Source organism: Lontra canadensis, unplaced genomic scaffold, assembly GCF_010015895.1.
Source record: "Lontra canadensis isolate GAN:19392208 unplaced genomic scaffold, GSC_riverotter_1.0 scaffold4, whole genome shotgun sequence".
Classification (NCBI taxonomy): domain Eukaryota; kingdom Metazoa; phylum Chordata; class Mammalia; order Carnivora; family Mustelidae; genus Lontra; species Lontra canadensis.
Window position 1 is genome coordinate 34231612 of NW_022630998.1, and position 12356 is coordinate 34243967.

The following is a 12356-nucleotide window of genomic DNA, read 5'->3' on the forward strand; positions in this document are numbered from 1 at the left end:
AATGAAAGGGAGCTGAGCTCTTTCATGACAGAAGAAGAAACTGTCTTTGGACAGGTTATGTAATTTGCCTCAGTGGCAAAGGGAGTGAGTGAATAGAGGAACTAGGAACAAAACTCCATTCTCTCAGCTCGCATTTCAGACATTAAATTGATAGATTTGGTTAGTGGTATATTTCATAAAGGAAGACAAAATGCTATGTGGAAGACAAAGGCAGCATGTGGGAGGCTTCACTGGTTGGACTTGTTCATTTTCCAGGAGGTGCCCCTAAATTTGGTAGAACAAAGAATGAAGATTAAAACTAGTTCTGGATCCAGATCTGCCATAAACCAGCTGTGTGACCTTTCTCAAATCAATTCCCCTCTCTGATCAGAAGTTTCACACTAATCATTCAGCAAGTATTTATGGAGCGCCTACTAACTGATAAACAGTGTTTTAGATGTTAAGGATAAAGCAATGAATGAGATAAAAAATGTAGAGACTGTTCCCAGGAAACTTCCTAAAAGGCCTACAACATAGCTAAATGATATTTTGGGTCCTTTGGACAGCTCAAATATTTTATTAACCTGTGGCAATGTCTCACCCCTCCCTAACTCTGTTTTGTTTTTGTTTTTCCTTTAGGGTGTGCATCACACCATTATCATGCTTCTTCTTCCTCAGTCTAACAAATTAAATTTGAGAATCTGTTGGGTGGGGGTTATAAGCTACATTCCATGTTTTCTATACTGCTAGCATATAGCTGGTAAATGCTGATAAAATGTCAGGTAAGAAAATTACATTTTTTACTTCAAAAGGTTCATTGGACTCTAGGTTCACTAATGTGTTAAAACTGAATTCATCATCTGTCACAGTGGACCCTGTCTCGAGATTTTCTGCTGTGACTGCTTCTATTAACAAAGTATTCAAGAGGGGCACCTCGGTGGCTTAGTTGTTAGGCGTCTGCCTTCAGGTCAGGTCATGATCCCAGGGTCTTGGGATCAAGTCCCACATCAGGTTCCCTGCTCTGTGGGAAGCCTGTTTCTCCCTCTCCCACTCTCCTTGCTTGTGTTCCCTCTTTCTCTCTGTCTCTGTCAAATAAATAAATAAAATCTTTTTAAAAAATTGTTTTTAAAAAAAAAGTATTCAAGAAATTATTGTTTACAGTTAACATTTCTTAGTTTATAAAAAGAAATCCCACATAACATCTTTGCTCAGAATAAGCCCAAATACAAGATTAAGAACAACCATTTTCATAGTCAATATAAACAGAGTTGTGCAAGTACTATGATAAAATTTTCTGGATTGAAACTCTAAATTCCAAACAATGATGTCATAGAAACATTGTAATGGTATGGGCCAATGAAATGCAAAAACTAACTGTGGGGCGCCTGGGTGGCTCAGATGGTTAAGTGTCAGAGGGGAGCCTACTTCTCCCTCTCTCTCTCCGCCCCCTCGTGTGCTTCTCTCAAATAAATAAATAAAATCTTTGAGGAAAAAAAAAAGAACTAACTGTAGAGTTCATTTTATTGGCTAGAAGAGTCTGCATAAGAACATTATGGTGAAATTATCCTCATCTTGCAAGACAAAATGCATTTTGCAAAACATTATTGTACATACATGTATGGGCACCTGGGTGGCTCAGTCGTTAAGCATCTGTCTGCCTTTGGCTTAGGTCATGATCCCAGGGTCCTGGGATCAAGCCCCCATCGGGCTCCCTGCTCTGCCAGAAGCCTGTTCTCCCTCTCCCACTCGCCCTGCTTGTGTTCCCTCTCTCACTGGTCTCTTGTCAAAATAAATAAATAAATAAATAAAAAATAAATACTATGTATGTTCTATACACCACACACATATATATACATAAATATTGAGGCATTAACCAGTGATCATATTTAAAATACTATAAAAAAGGAAAATTAAGTAGTTGTAAAATATATAAACTATATAGTAAATTCTATAATATATAATATGTACTATATTATATATTATAGTATATACAGTAAATTATGTAGTACTATAATAGTTATATAATAATAGTAAAACATATAATACATAGTAATATATATAGTAATATGTAGTAATGTATATATAGTAATATATAAATATAGTAAAGTAGTAAAATAAGTGTTACAGTCCTACAACTCCTTTGGACACTAGTGTGAGAAGCAGAACTAGGACTACTGTTATTTTTATCTAGGTACATTTTCAGAAAACTGATTTTGGTTTTTTTCATGAACAATTAATTTTATAATTACACCTGATATTACCTAATGTCTGTGCAGTTTCATAAAAGTTTTCAAAGTAAGGGCAGTTTACAATTCTTATGCTGCAAATTAGGTATAAATCTTCAGGGAACTCTTGTAAAAGAAGAAATAATCACAGCAATCTAACCCATTTTCTAATCTCCCAAAATAAATACCCCAAATCTGACTATTGGGCTTGGTTGGTTTTTTCTTTTTCTTTTTTTTTTAAAGATTTTATTTATTCATTTGGCAGAGACACAACGAGAGAGGCAACACAAGCCGGGGGTGGGGGGTGGGGGGTGGGAGAAGCAGGCTTCCTGTGGAGCAGGGAGCCCAATGAGGGGCTCAACCCTGGACCCTGGGATCATGACCTAACCCAAAGGCAGACGCTTAACTACTGAGCCACTCAGGTGCCCCGACTATTGATTTTTTTTTTTAAGATTTTATTTATTTATTTGACAGATCACAAGTAGGCAGAGCAGCAGGCAGGGGGGTGGGGGAAGGCTCCCTGCTGAGCAGAGAGCCTGATTGGGTGGGGGGGGCTTGATCCCAGGATCCTGAGATCATGACCTGGGTCAAAGGCAGAGGCTTAACCCACTGAGCCACCCAGGCACCCCTACTGAGTTGGTTTTTTTTTTGTTTTTGTTTTTTTTTATTTATTTGACAGAGAGAGACAGAGATCACAAGTAGCAGAGAGGCAGAGAGAGGGTGGGGAAGGTAGGTTCCCCGCTGAGCAGAGAACCCGACATGGGGCTCGATCCCAGGACCCCGGGATCATGACCGGAGCCGAAGGCAGGTGCTTAACCGACTGAGCCACCCAGGCGCCCCACCCCTACTGAGTTTTTATAGAAAGAAAGTTTACTTTAATTTTCTCCCTCTTCAATTAACTGAGAATTTTTAAAAAGAAATCAGTTTTATTTAGAATAGCTATTGTAAAGAGGGAAAAGAATATAGAGACAGTTCAAATTTCTTGTATGTCTGGCATTGGTCAAGCCCTGAAATTCTAGAGGCTCAACATACATTTTCTCCTATACAATATATCTTTGGGAAGCAAATATTATTATCATCAGTTCACAAATGAGAAAATAAGAACTCAGAGTGGAAGTGAATCTAAAAGTTATTTTAAGAATTATGTGAAGCAGAGGCCTCATGTCTGGGATTTCGTATTGTTTGTCCTTGCATTCTACAAGAGGCTTTATTATATTGCCCAAGGATAGAATTCCACGTTGGGTTTTGTTTGTTTGTTTGTTTGTTAAGAAAAGTGGCATAACCTTGTTGGTTCATTATGTATGCCATTGTAACCCAATGTCCAACTACCAGATGACTGGGGAGAAATACTGAGAGGGATGTGGATAACTACGTCCGTTGTCTCTAGGTCTGAGAACCAAAGCTCTCCTCCATCCCCACCACATCACCTCCCTTCACTGAAAGAGTCCTTGGGGCAGCTGCCACAGTTCGTTTCCCTCCACTTTCACCCTTGTCAGTTTTCTGCCTGTCTCTTGGTATGGTCTTAGGCCATAGGGCTGAGGGAGGATATTTTTTCCTCCCACAAATCCCAGTACAATCCTGCTCAAATTTCATATTCTTTAGATATCTTAGCCAAGGCACTGGGTTTGGCTAGGGAAGGGCCTTACACAGGGAGGTTTTCATGATTTTAGTTTTTTTAAATAATGCTTTGATGAATCACATTTTTATCTTTTGACCCTCTCTTTACATTTTCACAGCCCCTCTCTCATGGAACCTGACACATTGCCCTAGGAGCTTGATTATAAGACAATAGAAAGCCACCACACAGTGGTGAGAGCAAACACAAAAAGGGAGAGCAAACTCTCCCTTTATCTTTAAGCACATCAATATCCCTGGACCATCCCTGGCCATCACAACATTCTTCTACCTTGAACCATCCTCATGAATCAAGAGATGGTTTCAAAGGTCAAAGCATAGATTTGTTCATATTCTTGGTTCTAAAAACTGCTGAATCCAAGGACCAGGCATTAGCTCCAACTTGTCTCATTGACTCCTTCCAAAAGCCCATAATTTGTTCAAATAACAAGAGATATGCAATTTAGCATCCATTGTATTAAATAGATATCTCCTATTAAGCAATAGTTAAAGACATTGGAGAACCTTACCTTTCAACTATTAATTTCAAACTTCTCCCCTTTTTTGGCTTCTGCAGTTGACCTATAATCTCTCCTGGCAGCTCCTAGTCAAGGAATTAGTTGATCCATCCTCTATAGAAACAGAGAATTCTGTTTCTATATTTATCCTCTATAGAAATCACTACTTTATATTGGTAATGCAAAAATCAGATTTTGCCAAAATCAGGATTTTGGTGAAAGTGACAAGGAATTTGGGTATAAATAGCTTATTTGAGTGGTGTTCCCTGGAACCTAGAGTGAGGGAGAGGGAAGAACAAAACAGCTAAAGAGGAAAATCCAATAAATGAGTTATTTTTTAAAAGATTTTTATTTGAGAGAGAGAGAGAGAGAGAGCACAAGCAGGGGGAGGGGCAGACAAAGAGGGAGAGAATCTTTAGCAGACTCCGAGCTGAGTGTGGAACCAAGTGTGGGGTCCAATCCCACAACCCCAAGCTCGTGACCTGAGCCAAAACCAAGAGTTGGACACTTAACCGACTGGGCCACCCAGGAATCCCTCCAATAAATGAATTATTAAGCAATTTACAACTATAAGTAATTGGGGCTCATTCCCAGTGGGGATCCTCTGAGGAACCATGTAGAATATTCCTTATAATTGTTCTCTGAAGGACAGAGGCATTTATACACCAACTCCTAGTCCTTATTGGTAGGGAACTTCCCAGGCACGTTAATCACACACACACACACAGAGGCAATCCCTGAGGCAGTAAAGCTCAGAAACTCAGTAAATACTAGTAGTGAGAAACCATCAACATACATGATGACTGTCTACCAGAGCTCAAGTCAGAGGTTGCCAAAGGAGTGCAACCATGGGCTTCAATGATGTCTATCATCCCTTTGGCATACTTCTGTCTCCCTCCAGACGATATATACCACTGGGGCACACACCATACCTTGATTATTTTCACATTCTTGATACCCAGCATAACATCTGCTATGATGCTGAAACTGAATGATTTCATGGATGGGTATAGTTAAAGCCAAAGAAATTCCTTTCACATCCAATTTGCACTCACCTAACAGTTTTCTAACTTCTTGTTATTACTTCCATTGTTTGTTTGTTTTTAAGATTTTATTTATTTATTTGGCAGAGACAGCAAGAGAGGGAACACAAGCACGGGGAACTAGAGAGGGAGAAGCAGGCTCCCAGCTGAGCAGGGAGCCTGACCTGGGGCTCGATCTCAGGATGCTGAGATCATGACCTGAGCCAAAAGCAGATCCTTAATGCCTGAGCTACCCAGACACCCTATGACTTGCATTGTTAATAGTAGTTTGTACAATGTATTCTAGATTTTTGTCCTTTAATGCTGTATTTTATCATAGCACATAAACCCTGTAGCAAATGTTTCTAAAAAGATTTTTTTAGGAACGATGAAACTTCTATATAAAAACAAAATTGGAAAACAATTTGCCTTCCCTTTGCCTGCTTTGTCACCCACTTTTCACCATAAAGGGCACAAGAAGATCAGTGACGGAAACATAAGAATAGAGAACATCTTCGTTGTCAGGGAAGATTCTGAAGAAATTAATCACATTTTCACAAGGGTATTAGACCAGTTTCTTGATTAAATTGTACTTTGGTACACAAATGAATTTGAAACATAAAGTCAATGGAGATTTGGTGATGTGAATTTTTTAAAATTAATGTTAACACAAAAATAATCAAGTCCAATAATTTCTAAATTAATGGAGTGAGGGTCCCAGAGCATTAGCTCAAGTTAAGAAGTTGAGAACTCAGACAGGTCTAAACATGTCAGGGTAGCCGGCAAACAGACTCACCAGAGCACAGCCATAATAGGGCTGAGAAACATCATGGGAGGGACAGTAGGAGATGCTGACAGCCAGCTCGAGGCCTGAGACCCTGAAGCCACTGGGGAACAAAAACTCTTCCTTTATCCTCTCACAGACAGTATGCTTGGTGGGAAAAGAGTTCAATCCCAGAGGAGAGAACTGGAGAGCCCAGGCTTATTCTATGGACAGAGGCTAAAGCCTGAGAGAGAAGATAATTCTGGATACAGCATAAGATGCATCACTCATTTGTCTTCAGGTCTAGCCTTCAGGAACTCATGCCAAATTCCTAAGGACCGGGAGGCTGTAATAGAGAGGAAACGAAATAAAGAGATATTATCATTAGAAGCACAGTGAGGAACTGAGAACAGATAACTCTGCCTCATGTGAGGAAAGAAATACCTCACTTTAGAACCAATAACTGCCAATATTGAGAGAGTGCAGAGAAGGGGTTAGGCTGAGCAGCAGAGAGGGCAACATGGCGTACTTCCAGGTTCTGGGCAGAAGAACAGGGAGGTCATGATGGAAACTACAGAGAAAAGTAGTAACATCAAGTGGAGAGGGCAAAGACGTCAAGGCCACCACCAACTAACCATACTTCATGCCTTCTGGTCAGCGGAATCATAAAGGACTAATCCTTCAACCCAGTGACTGCACATCTCAGGCCAAACCACACAGACTGAGACGAATTTCGCCGATCCTTACTAGGCAACGCTGATTTCTCTTCCTTCCTCAGGCGCAGAGTTTCTGGAAATTCAACTCCATTAAACATACACATGAGACATAGTATTAAATATGTTATATTTGTCAAGGTTAAGAAAATTATAAATTAAAAAAATGACTCGATTATTAAATTTCATTCATACATAAATGCATGTGTTTGATCATACAACCAACTGATATCTGTTAGAAGAAAAGTTCTGGAATACCCTATCAGCTTGTATAAATTTGAAAAAAGATTTTGGAATAACATGAAAAAATAAGATAATGTGAATGGGAAGAGGCAGGCTATCTAGGGTGTAAAGAAAAGAAGTACAGGGGCTGGGTCAGTCAGTATAGCATGTTACTCTTGGTCTCGGGGTTATAAGTTTGAGCCCCATGTTGGACATAGAGATTGACATAAAATCTTTAAGGAAAAAAGAAATACAATTTTATTTTTAAGCCTAAAATCCAAAGATAGATAAGACAATGGACAATTTTTCTTTTTTCTACTTATTTTCCATTTATTTAATGACCATCCATTTCACAAACTAAAAATAAGTTTAGGAGAAAGAATATGGCTTAGTTTTGACTTAAATGATGTGTGTAAAAACCCCCCAATTTTTTTTTTTTTAAATTTTATTTATTTATTTGACAGAGATTACAAGTAGGCAGAGAGGCAGGCAGAGAGAGAGGAGGAAGCAGACTCCCTGCTGAGCAGAGAGCCCCATGCGGGGCTCGATCCCAGGACCCTGAGATCATGACCCGAGCCGAAGGCAGCGGCTTAACCCACTGAGCCACCCAGGTGCCCCAAAAACCCCCAAATTTTTACAGGACTTATAACTGAGATAATTGGCTTTACAAACTAAAATAAACTGTTCTGAAGCAAATGAATCTGTGCTTTAGCTTATTAATCCCTTTGTTCTCTCTCATCATCCAGAACAGATAAGTGAAACGTTGGAGAACTATGTGCCCAACAGTTACCTTGCAGAAAGGAGACCCTTTATAAAAGTGTATTGATGGTATCATAATCCCCTTACTATTGGCTCCAAATTTATTCACCTCACTCAAGTGAAAAACAAACAACATAACATCCAGAGGTTTAAATCCAACCCCAGCCAGAAGATCCCATAGATATTATCCTTTCTCTCCCCAGTATAATTTGTCCCTGAATGTCTTAGGACTAGACATTGACACTGACATTAACTATATTTTAAATTTGTAACTAACTTATATTTAATCAATAGGTGCAAAAATGCTTCTGGCTGGTGATCTCTGCCATAACTAATAGCAGTGTCTTTGTTTAGCATGCAGGCTGGCCATACCAAAAGACCAACCACAGGATATAGGGTGAGGGTTTTGAGTCACCTGGTATCAATTGATCTGGAGATTGAGTTCAACTTTGTAGGCACTCATTAAATCAATCAGTTATTCCTAATGAATGAAATTCCAATAAAACTCTGGACACCAAAGCTCAGGTGATCTTCTCTGGTTGATAATAAGATTATTATTATCAAACATCACTTCTCACAGATAAATGGGCCATTGCTTCATGAGAGAGGACAGGGAAAGGTTTGCTTTTGGAACTTTCCCAAACCGTCTTCTGTGTGTCTCTTCCTTTGGCTGATTTTAATCTCTGTCATTTCCCCCTAATAAAGCATAATCCTGAGTATAACTTTCAGTGAGTTCTATGAATCCTTCTAGTGAATTACCAAACCTGAGGATGGTTCTGGGAATCTAACTTACAGGGGTTGCAGAAGTGATAGTGGTCTTGGGTACTCTGCCCTCAAAGTAACTCGGAGTATATAGAGAACATGTAAATGAACACAAAATGAGCACCTATGGTATAATTTAGTCTTCAGGCCACAGTTTGCCAACCCCTGCTCTAGCTCATTAAAATATCTGTCCAGTGTAAGTACACATCTAATCTGTTGTGTTGCACATAAAATTCATAATTGTGTCCAAACAACCTGGTATATTCTACCAATCAAAACAGAATCTATAATTGTCAAAATCTGTAGATGTTTTACTTATATTTTGGTGTTTACATATAATTTATTATCGTCTCCATGTCTGAAAGGTCTATATCAGGCAAATTTCAATCTAAAACTGTGTACTACTTCCTAATAATTGTGGTGGTTTCTTAATTTCTCTGTTTTTTATATCTGATTTTTTAATTCAAATATAATTATCATAGTGTTATATTTCAGATGTACAATATAATGATTCAACAATTCTATACATTTCTCAGTGCTCATCATCATAAGTGCACTCTTGATCCCCTTCACTTGTTTCACCCATCCCCCACCCACCTCCCCACTCACAACTACCAGTTTGTTCTCTGTATACAATGGTCTGTTTTTTGTCTCTTTTTTCTATTCTTTTTTTTTTTCTTAAATTCCTCATATGAGTGAAATTCTATGGTATTTGTCTTTCTTTGACTAATTTCACTGCAGTTATTTTATATATACATAGAATCAGTTCACTTCAGTGAACTGCAACATTTTGTGACAGAATCGATGCTGAAAACAAATACATATGTGTGTGCTTCCCTCTTGGCTGCTCATCTTCAATTAGATGTTTTCAATGTTTGTGCCTTTAAAGAACTGCAGTTCTTTGTAAATCATCTGAAGTTTCCTACAGTGCTATTGTAGTAAGCAAATAATCCCCTCAGCATGCATTTAGGACTATAGAGCACCATAATAAGAATCCTAACACATAAAAAAAAAAAAAAGAAAGAAAGAAAGAAAGAAAGAGAAAATCCACAGAAAACACTGTGATTAATAATTCAATATTAATGCTCTAGAATTTTACCAGAAAGGAGGAGGAATTTATACCTTTGGCCCGTAAACAAAGAAATGCCAATCAACATCTGTTTTTAACATATAAATATTTGCTCCATGTCTTGAGGGTCAACGTGTTCCTCCAGTCTTATCAAAGAAATTATAGGGAAAATGTCATATGGGGAAGCAGGCTGCATTCATTTTTTAATCTGGTTTCCTTTTAGTATAAACTCAATTTTCTGTTCTTATCATATTCTTCTCAATATTAGACATTTTAAAAAGATAATCTTTTATTTTATAATTAATTATTAACCATGGGTAATTTATTTCTTCAACTGAATTTTCTATGCTTTTTATACAGTACCACAGCTACCACGATTCGATTACCAAGTTATCTTAGTAGGTACCAATGATTCTTTCTGTGTGATTCATATGCTATAACGAAAATATCTACTGATCAGATTGTCCCATCTATAAAATATCAGAATATGTCTGATCACCTAACCAATTTCCTCCCTTTGGAATATTGATGGGCGAGCTGTGTCATGCTGGCAATATTGTCCACTTGCACTCAGCTATTGCCTGGCATGGGACAAATACTCTCTACTCAGCCAGGATGTCCATTCAATGTTCTGACATCTACCACCAAACTGATTCCACAGGAGAAAGCAGAGTGGGGGAAAACTTATATTCCTACACTACTTTGTTTCAGCTACGCACACGGGCTTATTCCTAAGACCCCACAGCATGGATAGCACTGGACTGTAGCAGTTAAAATTTTACCAAAAGCTCAACAATATTAAAGGGGAATCAGAAGATACAAAAGAAAAAATATAAAATGGGAATTTAGATATTAGTCCAGAAGTCAATCAGCCATTACCTTGTACTGAGCCATTTCCCTCCTCGCTCCTTGGTATATCACAAGTAGCCAAGGTCATCTTATCTTCCAGTCATGTATCTTTACCATGTCCTCCTCTACCAGAGTCAGGTCCCACTGCTACCAACCAAGTGAGAGAATGAAGTTCTTCCTTCCCTTAATTCAAGGCCATCTTTATTTTTACTCCAGGAAATTGATAATGGGTCTACCACTTTCTCGAGGAGAAATTGTTATGCCCCCCCTCCCAAAATGGGTCCGTGATTAAAGGAGTGAGACTGATAAAAAGCGAAGGTCAAGCAAAGCTTTATTTCGCGCCAAGCATCAAGAATCAAACTGACCGGCCAGGGCCGCGCCTCTTGCAGAGAGGGCGACCCTTCTCTGTTTCACAGACTAGCTTTTAAGGGCAAAGGCCATGCAGTTGGGCCTGGCCACACACAGGCGGCCAATGAGATTATAACACACAGAGAAAGCTGCACAGTGATGCTAGGTGACCAACTGAATTACAATTTACCCTATAGTAGACATTTGACCTAGCCTATCACACCTTGGTCAGAATTGGCACCCAAAAGGCTCCCAAAGGGCGGGACCCATACTCCTTGGTAGCTAGGGAGACAGTATGCAACCCCCCACTGATAGGATGTCTCCACCTGGCCTGACCCACACTTGTATCTAGGCTTTGTTACCTGGAGCTGGTTTCTGGGACTTGTTTTTAAGTAAATCCCCTAGGGGAAGGGGAGCAGGGACAGTTTAAGGGTTAAACAACAAGGTTATTGTTTAACCTTAATGGAAGCCTCTGGCTAAACAGGTCCTTACAGAAATATTCCTACCCTCACCCTCAGAGATCCTTTGGCCCCCACAACCTATCTGCAAAGTAAGTGAGTAGTTGACAGTGCACTTTTCAAACTCTGCCTGATTCAGTAATAAATGGCATCCCATGGGAGACATTAACTATCCAGTACAGGGTGGGCTGCAACAATCCAGGGCAGTCTCACTTCACAGTCTTTCCGTGTGCAGAGAGGAAGAAATTAGACCTATGGGATTCTCTAGTTTCATGATTTTCTGTGAGGAAATAACTGAATAAAAAGGCACTCAGCTCTCAAAACAATTATTTTTGAATTAGTAGACAGATTTCCCTCCTTAACCGCCTCATTCTAGAAAGACTTAACACAATTTAAATTGCTAAACAAAATTTACTATTTTAGTCAGACACATTTGCATTTGGTTCATGATTTCCATAAGAACAATGGCCAGGGGGCGCCTGGGTGGCTCAGTGGGTTAAAGCCTCTGCCTTGGGCTCAGGTCATGATCTCAGGGTCCTGGGATGGAGCCCCACATTGGGCTCTCTGCTCAGCAGGGAGCCTGCTTCCCTCCCCCCCTCCACTTTCTCTCTGCCTGCCTCTCTGCCTACTTGTGATCTCTCTCTGTCAAATAAATAAATAAAATCTTAAAAATAAAATAAAATTTATTTTGCATTTCTGTTCTTAGATTCCTAAGATAAATGTTTTGTTTATTTGAAAAAAATTTTAATGATAAAATCACTTACATCTACAGATTTGCCTCTAAATATAGGAACCACTCCCATGTGTTTTCAGTGTAGTATTCTCATTAATGTTCAAATGATCTTTAACTTCCATTTTTATTTTATTTTTTGAATCCAATAGTTACTTAGAAGAGTGTTCTTTCATTTTAAAGTGGTTAATTTTTACTGTATTTTGTGATCTGAGGATGTAGCCAATATAAATTATATAAATTAAATTGCAATATTCTCTTTTTGGCCTAAAATATAATCCTGTTTTTTAGTAAATATTTCAGGACAATGAGAAAAAAGTAAGTG